Genomic DNA, 13,470 nt, shown 5'->3' on the forward strand with positions numbered 1-13,470 from the left:
ATTGTTTTTGTTTTCTTGTGGGTTTCAGAGCAGGCTCCAATTGATTTCCTGTCTTTGAATACCTGAACTTTGCTTATGTAATTTTGAAATTTTTAATTCTCTTACCTTGGAGATTCTTCAAACTATAACATTTCTCGTTAGCAATTGAATGAATGAGTCCTAAGAAGAGAAGTAATGTTTTGGTGAAGGTTTGTATAGTTTTTCTACAGGAATGATACTTGAAACGAGTGCCAAGTATAAAAAGAAAAAAAAAAGCTTAATTTTTTGTTGGGGACTGGCTCGCTGCGCGTAATCACATTGATATCATGTAGCTGCAAGATAAGGAAATGGCGGATTACCGCACCCAGCTGGTCTAGAGAAACAAGAGCAAAGACACGTACGCAAGGCTTGTCTGGGAACTCTTGTGAGAAATCCCAGGCAATTAGAAACAATGATAGTAGAGGGCATACTGCCCTGGGAGTTATAGTTAGATTAGAAATGGGAACTAGCGGATAGAAGAATGCGGAACTAACAGATAGGGCAGTAGATGACGCTTACCAATAAGGAGCTTGGCTTTTGCAATATGTATGAGCTAATTATTCTGTACACGATAAAAGACAATTGAGCTATCCATTAAAGCTGAAGCATACTTAACACTCATATTGAGCGTTTGTGTCTTCCCTCCGTCGACAACAAATGGCGCCCGAACAGGCCTTGCTGGACGAGAACCCTGAACGAGTAAGCCGGTATTAGGCGACGGAGTACAAGGGGAAAGCCGGTTCTGACTACGTAACCTGGAATCCGCGGAACATAAGATTGGGGCGAGCAGAAGGCGACTCGGGAAGAGCGCCCGGGACGAACCCATAGCGGGTCCCGCCGGAATGCCGCGAATGGAAGCTTTCTACGGGGGCAACGGCACCGTGAGTAAGCATGGAGAAACAAGCGGCAATTAATTTACTTAAGTGCTTTTTAGAAAAGCGTAAGACACGCTTTGCACGGGGGCAACGGCACCGTGAGTAAGCATGGAGAAACAGGCGGCAACTGATTTACTTAAGTGCTTTTTAGAAAAGCGTAAGACGCCAGATATAGATTGTCATAAAGAATTACAGGGGTTAGTGGCCTATGGGGTGGCGAAGGGCTGCTTTGTTAACCCTGACACATTGTTTGAGGAGGATGAGTGGCGTAAGTTTGGTGATATATTGTTTGAGGAAATGATTAATGAGAATAAGACGGCTAAGAAGCTGGCAAAACCATGGCGGGCTGTTACGAACGCTTTAACGATATATCGGGTAGAGCAGAAAGTGGCAGCCGCTGCGACACAACGGCTGCGCAAAACGATGAGGGCAGATGAAGAGACCAATCCGTACCCCCTCCCTCCATCAGTCCGGCAATTCACTATGAAAGCCCCCGGGGGAGGGGAGGAGGGAGCACAACCCAGTGCGCCTCCTCTACCCCCGGCCCCCGGGGGAGGGGAGGAGGGAGCACAACCCAGTGCGCCTCCTCTACCCCTGGAAACTCCCGAGGGAGAGGCGGCAGGCGAGGGGAGACATAAGAATCCATTTTTGAAAGATATGCGACTCGAATCAGGGGGGTCGGAGAGAGCAGGACTCTGGGCGAAAATAGCAGGGGAGGCGTTACGTGAAGGTGATGTGGGGGCAGCGACAGCGCTTGTAGGCGCCTTCCCCGTGGTGTATTCTCCACCAGACGCCCAGGGCCAGATAACTGTTACTATGACAAATCTGGACTGGAAAATACTGACCCAATTGCGTGCCACGGTAAATGAGTCAGGAATACGTGGGGAGCCAACGAAACAGATGTTAGACTATCTGTGGTCCACTAATATACTGCTCCCCGGTGACATTCGTAATATCATGAAGCTAATACTGACGCAGCATCAGATTCTGCTGTTTAATGCCCACTGGCATTCAGCTTGTCAGGAGGCAGTTGCGGTGCAGCGTCAGCCCGGAGATCCATTATACGGGGTCACGCTGGAGGAGCTTTTGGGGGTCGGTGCATACAATCGCTTGGAGGCCCAGGCCCTAATGGGGCCGGATAAGGCAAAAGCGACCATGACGCTAGCTAGGAGAGCACTGGACCAAATTAGGGAGCCTGGAGGAATGCCCTCCTATATGTCCATCAAGCAAGGGCGAGACGAAGCGTTTGGAACATTTATTGATAGGGTTGCCGCAGCTATACAGGTAGCTGGGTTACCCGAATATCTCAAAGGCCCTATTCTTAAACAATGCGCCCTTCAAAATTGTAATCAAACCTCTCGAAATGTTCTAAATACGCTGCCCAGTACCTGGACTATAGAAGAGGCTCTTGATCGATTGTCGCGGATACCGATAGGCTCGCAGGCGCTATTGGTTGACGCTATTCGAAAGGTAGGGGAAAGTATTACTCAGGGACTGCAGGCTAGTCAGTCGCAGGTATTCGCCGCCCTTGCCCCCCTGCAAAGTGGAAAAAGACCTCACTCGTCGAGAAGACCTGCACTACGCTGCTATCGGTGTGGCATCGCGGGTCATATGAAGAGGCAATGTGGGACGGCTAATGTGTGGTGTCCCTCTTGCCGATCTGATACGCATAATGAAACCGCTTGCCGGCGGAAGACCCAGGGAAACGGGAAGACCAGCGGGAACCGCCGCCCCGTGATGACACAAAAAGCGGCTTTCCCCTCAACAGCGGCGGCAGCTGCGGAGACTCCAACCGAGACGAATCCTTTCACCTCCAACCAGCCACCAGAGGGAGCCTGGGGATTGGACTTGGCAACCGCAGTAAATGTGACTTTGATGGACAATAAGCCTGTTGGGGTGAAAACAGGCGTTATGGGACCTGTAAAAATTAATAATGAGCCTGTTGGAGCACTTCTGATCGGAAGGTCATCGGCGACATTAAATGGGGCTTTAGTGTTAACAGGACTTATTGATAAGGACTTTACTGGGGAGATACAAATTATGGTATCAGCCATGTTCCCTCCGCTACATATACCGAAGGGAACTCGATTGGCTCAATTCTGCCTGTCTCTTGCCAAAGCGACTGATCCCTTCCGCACCTGTTTGTTCGGGGTCCCAATAGGGAACAAGGAGGAGCTGAAACAACTGTTAGCACCATATTCCGCAAGTACTGATTTGTTCGATCTTTCGTCCAACCTCTCCGACGCCGTTGTGGCGGCGCTAGTGGCTCTGAACACGAGCTTGCCATGGGATCCCCAGGAACTGGATTTGTTGGGATCAGTGGCGGTAGGGAACACCAGTAATAACTGGACACAGACGTGCTTTATGTGGAATAAAGGAAAACAAAATATGATTCAATGGACTAATGTGACCTCTCACACAAGGGGGTTCGAAGCTAATAGCAGCTATTGCGGGTACAACGACACCACCAACACCACCATGGGGGCATACGGGAACGAGTCAAGCACATGGCCAAGGCAAACTGCTAAGGCCTTACCACCTGGTATATTCCTGATCTGTGGAGATCGAGCCTGGCAGGGGATTCCAGCAAATGCACACGGTGGGCCGTGCTATTTGGGACGCCTGACCCTGTTTGCCCCTGATCTACATAGTCAAGAGCTGCGAAACATTACTCGACAATGGAAACGCCGGACAAGACGCAGTCTAAAAACCTTGGGGAGTGACTGCGATGACCAGGTCGAACTCTGGGGTCCTGCTGAAAGGTTCTTTTCGGCGGCACTTGTGCCTGGAGTGGCTGTGGCTCATGCTATGGCTAGTCTTGGGAAACTAGCTTGTTGGGCTGTAAAACAAGCAAATGTGACTACGCAGGTACTCACAGAAATGGCCCAGGACCTGGATAGCTTGCGACACGCTGTGTTACAGAACAGAGCGGCGATTGATTTTCTACTGCTGGCACAGGGCCACGGGTGTGAAGAGCTCGAAGGAATGTGCTGTTTTAATCTCTCGGACCATGGCGAATCAATCCACGAGCAGCTGAAATGGCTGAGAGACCACACCAAGAAGATAGTGGTCCAAGATAATTGGCTTGATAGACTGTTTGCAAATTGGTTTGGGAACATGGGGGGTTGGATATTGGGTCTGATAAAAGAAGGGTTACGCTTACTGCTAATAATTGTCCTAATTATAATAGCGGCGCGAGTAGTATTTAGTTGCCTAATAAAAAGGCTCGAGCAGTTAACTAGTAGGGTTTTTCTAGCAACAGTTATAGCAAAAAAAAAAAAAAAAAAAAAAAAAAAAAAAAAAAAAAAAAAAAAAAAAAAAAGGGGTCAATGCCACACGTGCTCCTTATTGCAATGCATCTCTTTGCTGTCATTATACAAACTATAATAGCATCCTTCCTTGCGCCAGGAGCCGCTCTGCTCGGCTGTGGGATCGACTGTGGAACGGACGCCCCTAGGTGCACCCCGAGCATTTTTCCTCGGAGGGGTCTCCACTCTCAGCCGCTCACCACGGGAGCAGACAAGGACCTCCTGAAGCTGCACACAAATTATTTTAAGTGATATTGTCTTGTGGTATGAATGAGAAGTGCAAGAGGCCTCTCTGCATGATTGTGTGATTGTGTGATTGTGCTGTGCGAGTAAGAAGCAGTATCGCTGCGAAGCAACATTCCTAGCGCTTAGTGGCTTGTTGACTGATGTAGATTCTAGTAGGCACACTACTTTACAATCGTAGTTCTGCATGAGATTTTTTGACCCTGTTGCTTATTGTACCTTGCTTATTGCAGTGTGTGCGGTGATTGATAGAAAAATCTATAGAAAGCTTTTGGTTCAAAATAAAAACGGGGGAATTGTTGGGGACTGGCTCGCTGCGCGTAATCACATTGATATCATGTAGCTGCAAGATAAGGAAATGGCGGATTACCGCACCCAGCTGGTCTAGAGAAACAAGAGCAAAGACACGTACGCAAGGCTTGTCTGGGAACTCTTGTGAGAAATCCCAGGCAATTAGAAACAATGATAGTAGAGGGCATACTGCCCTGGGAGTTATAGTTAGATTAGAAATGGGAACTAGCGGATAGAAGAATGCGGAACTAACAGATAGGGCAGTAGATGACGCTTACCAATAAGGAGCTTGGCTTTTGCAATATGTATGAGCTAATTATTCTGTACACGATAAAAGACAATTGAGCTATCCATTAAAGCTGAAGCATACTTAACACTCATATTGAGCGTTTGTGTCTTCCCTCCGTCGACAACAATTTTTGGTTTCATATTTAAGTCATACAGAAAGATACAGGCCAAGAGTTTGAAAGAGTAGTAGAAGACAGCATTCTGCATGTCTGCTAACGATGACTCAGTTTTTGATACTCACCAAACTCATTGTGAGAGAGTTTTTTTCTCATTTTAATAGGAAAAATCTATTCCATAAAACTATGACCATGAATATTCAGATTAATTTTTCTTTTATTGGATGTTATATAAGCTGCCTGTAAGTTAATTTAAGTATTTATGTTAATATTAAGTATTTAATTAATATTAAGTTAATATTAAGTATTTAAGTTAATTTAAGTTTCAAATCATTAAATGGGACTTCAGGATGATGCAATATAAAGAAATCGTAAACACTGTTGTTTATTCCTGTAACACAAATAAAATAATGGTCCAAATATCAAAAGTTCCATAAACTTTTCAAATCAAAACTGTGAAACAGATGTAAGCTACAGGATGCACTGAATATCAGTAGTACCAACTTACATCCCTGCCTAGTCATTTCTAAGTAGATCATGATAGTACTGTACAAATTTTGGTCAGATTTCCTATGCCATTTAAAACATAACTCATCCAATCTTAGTAATCAAATAAAGTAAGTGGCAGGGATGAAAATTGAAGTTGTTAAGAGGCTGTTTTCTGATTTTTATATTTGCATCCTGATACATGGTATAGACTGTATTTACCAGAACACAATCTTCAGTGCTGCTAGTCTGACTTTCTTTGGTGCTTTTTGTGTTTAGTTTGGTTTTTGAACCTACCTGCTTCTTTAAACATTACCTTTTTCCACGTTCACTGCTGTAGTGACTTTAGAAACTTTGGCAGCTATCCTGCCTAATTTTGCAAGAGGAACACTTTCTCACTTGTTTTGAGAGTGTACTCTTAATTGAAGCCATGCGAGGGTAGTTAGAAAGGATGATGCTTCTCTAGAGCTTTGATGACTAAAGTACAGAGAAGAAAGAAAAAAAATGTGATCTGTGCATCAATGTTCCGCACAGGTTTTGAGTTAACTTTCAGTGTTCTTGCTGTACAGTTGTTGAATAGAGTATAATGTGGAAGCAGGCCTGCCATAAATTAAAATGACGTGGTAGACAGAGGTGGGGAGATCGGGATTTCTTCTGGAAACTTGCTTTCTCTTAATTTGTATGGATTTTTGTTCTATTTAATTTTGTTAATAAATTGGGTGGGATGGGGTGAGAAAGTAGTATGTCTTGTATAAGAAAAATTAAAATTTGCAACTTTAGGAAGTGGAGGAACCAGTGCTACCGAAAATACCCCTACCCATCAGTGCTGCATCGCTGCCTCAGTTCAATTCCAGTTTCGTTGGTAGTAGCGCTGTCTCAGCGTCACCGAGCGCTGTTTCAACAGCAGCAATGAGCACGGCAACTCCAGCAGCTGCGACGGGCATGGCAAATCCATCAGAGGTGGAGGGCATGACAGATCCATCGGAGGTGGAGGACTTGACAGATCTATCAGAGGAGGAGGTGGAGGACATGATATATACAACGGCGACGTCAGGCATAACGTGTTCAACAGTGCCCTCAGGCTTGACATATCCAATAATGGCGGCGGGCATGCCATACCTGCTGATGACAAAGGACATATCAAGGTCAACAGCGGCAACGACAAGCGTGGCAAATTCAACGGAGGCGGCAGGCATGGCAGATGCAGCAGCGACGGCGGCGGGCAAGGTAAATCTTTATGCTATAAATAATGTTTACAATGAGTATACTGCTTTATTGCGAGTTGACTTTTTCTGTGGTGCTCATGAAACTAACAAATATTAGTTTCTACGCAGCTGAATGAATTGGGGTTGTATGCCAGTTTGGGGAAAAAGGCATAAATGTTTTGATTCTGCTTCTCTCAGTCTTAGAGCCTGCCAACTCCCATTTAACGTGATTGTATAACTGCTTCAAATGCTGTGGAAGTCTGCGGGGGAAGGGGGGTGTGGACTTTATGCCAAGTTATTTATAGTGGTTTTGGCAGGGGTAGAGTTAATTTTCTTCGTAGTAGATGATGCTGTGTTGCAGATTTGTGAGCAAAACAGTGTTGGTAAGGCACTGGTGTTTTAGCTGTTGCTGAGCAGTGCTTACACAGTGACAAGTCCTTTTCTGTTTCTCACGCTGCCCTGCCAGCGAGGAGGTCGGGGATGCACAAGAGGCTGGGAGGGCACTCAGCCAGGACAGCGGAGCCCAGAGGACCGAAGGGATATTCCACACCATTTAGCGTCGTGCTCAGCAATAAATGCTGGGGGAAAGAAGGGGAAGGAGTGGGGAGTATGTACAGGGTTATGGCATTTGTCTTTCCAGGTAGCCATTACATGCGATGAGTCATTAATGCTACCTCAAATTTAACAACTTTACTTCTTTACTTCCGGTTCTTTTCCCTGTTCCACTTGGAGGGAGTGAGCGAGTGGCTGTGTGGTGCTTAGTTGCCTGCAATGGTTAAACCACAACTTTATTTAAGTTATTAAATTAGAGGTAACGTGGTCATATGAGCCTCACATAGAATGAGCCTAGGGTGCAATAATTGGCATATTATTGCAATAAAATAAACATTAATCTGTTCCAGAGTACTTGAAATATTTTTTGTACGGTTTGAAGTAGACAGCTGCTTTAACATGTTGAGGTGTTTGCTGAAGTTCTTGGAGTATCATTGGGCTGAGTTTGCCGTTCTTCAGCTTCCTGGCTTGCTTTTCCGTGCATTTAGACCTAAGTAGCATCTCCAGCTTTTCCTCTCAGTTTCTGGAATTTGGTTTTGAAGATATTGTCCTATACCCACTTGGAAACTTCCCTGTGTTTTATTATTACTTTTATCTGCAAAATAACTCAAACATCAGGTTTTTCGACGTCACTGCGGGACTTCTGTTGGATAGTGAATTCAGGTAGTTGTTGCTCTTAAATATAAACCTTTAATTCTTTTGAAAATACAGATACAACCAACAAGTACTGTTAGCAGTCCTGAGTTTGCGTTTTCATCTCCAGTTGTGAAATCTACTGAGGCAGAAGTGCTACCTACGTCTTCTGTAAGTAAAATAATAAAGGAGCTTGACTTTTTTTCTTAGGCATTTAGTAGGCTGTTGCAGAACACTAAAGCAGAATCTGCCTTGATGGAGAAAAGTATGTAGGCTTCTGGCTTATAATTTGTCATTCAGCATGCGTGCTACAAATGTGAAGAGCAGCTTTCAGATTTGGTTTTGTGTGTGCATTCGATTGGAGTTCCTGTGGCTTGAGAATCTGAAAAACCTCTCTTGTTCATAGCAGATTGGGTTTACATTTAGTGTTCCCGTTGTAAAATCGGCAGAACTTTCTGGACCCAGTGGTACTCCAGTGACGCCCTTTCTTACCCTAGGTAACTGAAACTTTAGCACTTCAGATCTGAAGTGCTGATTTTCCTTTTTTTCTTTATTAAATCTTCAATCTGTCCTGTCTGCGCATGCTAGCAATTCCAGGCAGTGTTGGACTTCTGCAGTATTTTTCCAGTGACAGATCTGCTTTTATAATTTTTGTTTTGTTTTGTTGCTTTTTGTTTTGCTTGTAATCATAAAGCATTGCAAAGTAAGTAGAATTTGTGAAGATTCTTATGTGAGAAGCATGAAGCTGGAAATTCTTGTTTCTAACAAAAGTGAGTATAATCTGCTCTAACTAGGTCACATTGTGAAAGCTGTTTTTGTTTTCTTTTGTTTCAAAAGACACCACCACCTCAACCAACATCAACACACAGAAAGAGGAGGTCAAAGATTTTGCTGGTGGTCCCTTCACCACTGCCCACGTATTAAAGGAAGGAAGCGTCTTAGACGTTCTAAAAAATCCTGGTGAGATAATGAACTCCTTTTAAAAAGATGCTGCAAAAAATACGCTAGCATTTTTTATTAAAAAAAAACCAACACACGACTTATGGTTAATAGAGTATCTGCTATAAATATGAATGTAGGAGAGCATTACATTAAGCGCTGCGTTTGTTAGGGTGCATCTGCCCCCTTCTATTCTAAGTGGTGTTTGTTGCTGGAAGTAAAACTGCAAGATGAAAAGCAGATGGGTTGCATCTCCTTTACGTGTTAGGATGTAATTGTAAATGAGGTACTAAGAGAATTAGCCAGATAATCGGTGTTTCATTTTAAGTAAATACAATTTGTGGAATTGAAAAGGAAATGTTTGTAAAGCTCAACACTCCTGTCCCACCTTCAGCCCAGGTGAAGAAAGAATAGGAAAGAGCTTCAGTTCCAAATACATGGCGAAAGCTGCGAATCTTTGGGCCTTAGCTTACAATGGCTCCTGTGGATTAAAATTTAAACTGCAAACAGAAGTGGAGTGTTTTACGTTAAAAACCCTTTTCTGAATTTTGTTTTTAAGCAATTGCAATTGTTTTCAACAGTTTCATAAAGTGTGTCTGTGGAAAAGATATCTTTTAAGAAAAAGGGCTTTATTGAATTTGATCTTTTCCCAAAAGTCTTCTTCTAACTTACATACTTGTTAAGAAGGCAGCACATTTCTCTGTTGGAAAGAGCTAAGTGAGAGAAAATACATTGTGCATTTTGTTTAAGGAAAGACCTCTGAGTGAAGTGACATTCACTTTCTTTATCGGTTTAAAAGAAGCAGAATCTAAATCCACATTGTTCAAAGACTTCATTTTTGATTAAAAAAAACCAACAAACAAACCACAAAACAACTATGTTCAAGGTAGATTTACAAGCAACTTGAGCTGCTGTTTAAGATGCATTTCCTTTAGTCTTTCTGTATTAGTAGCTTGTCTTTTCTGTTAAAATTGCCACCTTTTAAATAAGGAGTTGTCCTAATTATAGAAAATTAGACAGTTGTTCAATTGTCTTGAGTTTTTATTATTTAATTAATATTCAGCATCTGTGGGAAAATACCGTATGGATTGCTGCTCCGAGTACAAACTTCTGTACAGTTACTGGAGTAGATTTGAGTCATCTGCTACGGAAGGAGGAGCTTTAGAAATCTGATTCGATTGGGCATCGCGTCTTAATCAAATTGTATTATTTCCATTCCACGTTGGACTGTCAGATTTCAGTCAGCTACTGTCTGTTTGTACTTGTATCGACCAGTGAAAATGTTGATTTAAAGCTTGCTTGGAAACAAAGAGTTAAATGAAGCTTTAACGAAATGTTCTGTTGTGACCCAGTGCAGCAGATGAAATTTCATCCGTTTAGATAAGATTTCTGGGGACTTCCTGTTGCGCTCGGTCTGAATGTCTAGTTGTAACCATTGGCACCTGGGTTGAAATTTTTGCCCTCTAGTAAAGTCACTTAGTTACATGTAGTGAGGTGCTGCGCTAACAGGAAGACTTTTTTTTCTTGCTTCCTAGACTTTGGATTGTTGAAAACACGCTCTTCTACGTCTGCGCAACCTACAACAAGCACAGTGGTTTATACTAGGCCTGCAATAACAACTTTTTCTGCAGGTAAAGAGACTTCTAAACAAGCATCGTACTGGCAATCTGATACATGTGACCCTTTTCTGCAAAACAAAGACATGAAGGACAAATGTGTAACTTGTCAAGCTACTAAAGCGTCAACAGTTGAGAGTATGAAACAGACAGTAAGTTCAAGTCAATGCGACACCTCAAAGCCAGCAGCGCCCCCAGCAGGGATGCTGGGCTTTGGAGACAAATTCAAAACAGTACCTGGAACGTGGGATTGTGATACATGTCTTGTCCAAAACAAACCGGAAGCTACAAAATGTATAGCATGTGAGACACCAAAACCTGGAACGGGAGTAATGCCTGCTCTGACATGACCAGTGGTCACAGACAGCTCGGTGACAGTGACATCCTCCTCGAGCAGCACTGACACAACAGCCACTCTGGGCTTTGGAGACAAATTTAAGAAGGCGAAAGGCTCTTGGGACTGTGGAATATGCCTTGTACCAAATAAGACGGAAGATAACAAATGTGTAGCCTGTCAGTCTGAGAAACCAGGTATGGTCCTTTTTTTCCTGTTGTTTCCATCCTAGCCTCTGTGAATCTTGTACAGAATAAAAGAACGTTGCATATATGGAATATTTTAAGCAACACGATTCCCAGGTACGGTTGATGGGTTAGCGGCTGTCTGCAGGATTGGTTTACAGGCACTTCAGAGGTCTCAGCCCAGGTTCCAGCCTGTCGCATAAATTGAACTGATTGTGAAATGTATTAGTACGGAGCTGGATCAATGCAGATACCCCCGGCTTTGCAGCTGGTGAGGGAAGATGGCTGAAGTGGGTGACTTAATTTAAAAACAACATAGTGATTTTTCACTGGCGAAAATGAGAACTCCATAGAAAGAGTTAAAAATGACTGCGTTTTTCTCTTTCAAAAAATAAGTAAAAAAAATTACAGAATGTGGCCAAAATGCCTCTACTCACCGTTTGTATGTAATTGAGGGGAGATGTGAAGCCAGATTTCAAGACAGTGTAGTCTTAACTAGTCTTAAGCTAAAGCAGAGAGATGCCTATGAAGGTCAGTGGTAGGCTTCAAGAAAGCGAGTGACCCGCTGGGTAACTTCTTCAGGGCAGTACTGGGTTGTTTCCCATTGTGTGTGACCGTAATTGATTTTGAGCGTGGTTGTATTGTTTTTAAAATACGATTCTAATTCTAACTTTGACTCTAAATGTCATTTAACATGCCATTACATCGAAAAACACCTGTGCAAATATATCGTGGAAGAAACAAATTAAGATGGACTAGACCGGGCTTTTGTAATCATCCTGTGCGGTAAGACTGAAATTTCATGAGGTAAGATAATGGATTTCAGACAGAGTTGATTCTCTTGGACTTCCAACCTCTGAGCGGTCAGTCGGCATCTTTGTCTGAGGCTCTTGCCATTGCAAGGAGGAATTCTGGAAATGAGGGGTTTACTGTGACCATGGTGCAGTGAATTGCACGGTTACGTTGCACTTGTCAAGAGGAAGAGCGATGCAAGTAATACTAGGATAAAAGTTTTCTGCGTGTGCTGTGGAAGGGAAGAACCATTCTTGTCTTTCCGGTTTTGAATTTGAAGCGTTATCTTCTGCTTCTCTCTTAAAAGGCACCTTTTTTTTAAAAGGCACCTGTCAGGCCTCTTTATGGAGGTTACACTGTGGTCAACAGCAGCAGAAGCTTGTGTGCTGAACAGAGTTGTGTGTTGTTTGGAAGCTTTGAGTTCCACTCTGTTTTTTTTGTTTGTTTGTTTGTTTCTTTGTGGGTTTTTGGTGGCTTTTATTTTTTTCAGGGGCGGGGGGGGGGGAGTTGCGGAGTAGTTTTGAACATTTCTGTGGGATTTGACAAATCAAATTTAAAAGTTAATGTTCATTTTATAGTTCATGTTCAAACAGGATGGTTAACTGTCTTGTTTGTCTCACAGAGGGTCCAACACCTGTGACCAGTAGCAGTGCATCTGCATTTTCTGCTCCTTCTGGAGAATTTCTGGATTTAGACAAATTCAAGAAGCCTGAAGGAAGCTGGGATTGGGAGACCTGCTTGGTTCAAAACAAAGCAGAGGCCACGAAGTGTGTAGCCTGTGAAAGTGCAAAGCCAAGCACCAAAGCAGAGCTCAAAGGTAATCCTTAATGATTAAAACGAGGATGCATATTCTGTGATTTATTTTTTGGTTTGCTCTGATTTTTTTTATTTTCTTACCTGTTAAGCACAATTATTTTTTCCTTTGAGGTGTGGCAAAATTATTCGTTTTTCCTGTAGGAATATTGCCTAGATAACATCTGTTTCCACACTTTTCCCCAAGAATAAGTTTATCCTTTTTAGAGAAAAGCTTTCATTAATGACGTGCTTGTTCTTTACATGCCCTACACGTTGTTCATTTGGAGTTCAGACTAAAAACATGATCTTTCAAAGAAATTCGTATACTTTTTAAAGCCAGGTGGTGGGCAGAAAACACAATTGTGAAAAGTTTTATGTAGAGAGGAAGCATGGGGTTTTCTTGTTTGTTTTACTGTTTGGTGGGTTGTTTTTTAAACAGTTTTGACTGGAAAGATCAGGACTAGAATGTAGTTCAAACCTTCATGTACTTCAGGTAAACAGAATATCTTTTGTCTTCACTTGTGCGCTTATGTCCATCAAGTAAGACCTCTGAAACCATACTAGAAAAAATCTGCGGGATTTGATATGTTCATGTACTAGAGCTTTAGAAAAAGTTTAATTCCTATATGCAGCATGTCTTCTGTCCTGGTTATTGATACGTACGCAATTAGTAGCAATCCCTTTTTTGATCTCAACACTAGGTTTAGACAAAAAATTGCGACACCTTAAGGAACCTGTCCTGCATCTCATACAAGCACAGAAGTTGCAGTGTCTCAATGCTAGCAGTACAGTTG

The 13,470-nt window shown here is 42.9% G+C and overlaps 1 pseudogene across 1 annotated transcript; it reads left to right on the plus strand.

Annotated features, from left to right (window-relative positions):
• The first annotated feature begins 6,567 nt into the window (after positions 1 to 6,567).
• Positions 6,568 to 13,265, plus strand: LOC308191371 (nuclear pore complex protein Nup153-like; annotated as a pseudogene). The gene is made up of 3 exons: positions 6,568 to 6,852; positions 8,825 to 8,975; positions 10,490 to 13,265. The product of its transcript is annotated as a nuclear pore complex protein Nup153-like (transcript).
• The last annotated feature ends 205 nt before the right edge of the window (positions 13,266 to 13,470 follow it).

This window comes from Anser brachyrhynchus (assembly GCF_964034855.1).
Source record: "Anser brachyrhynchus genome assembly, contig: SCAFFOLD_160, whole genome shotgun sequence".
NCBI lineage: Eukaryota > Metazoa > Chordata > Aves > Anseriformes > Anatidae > Anser > Anser brachyrhynchus.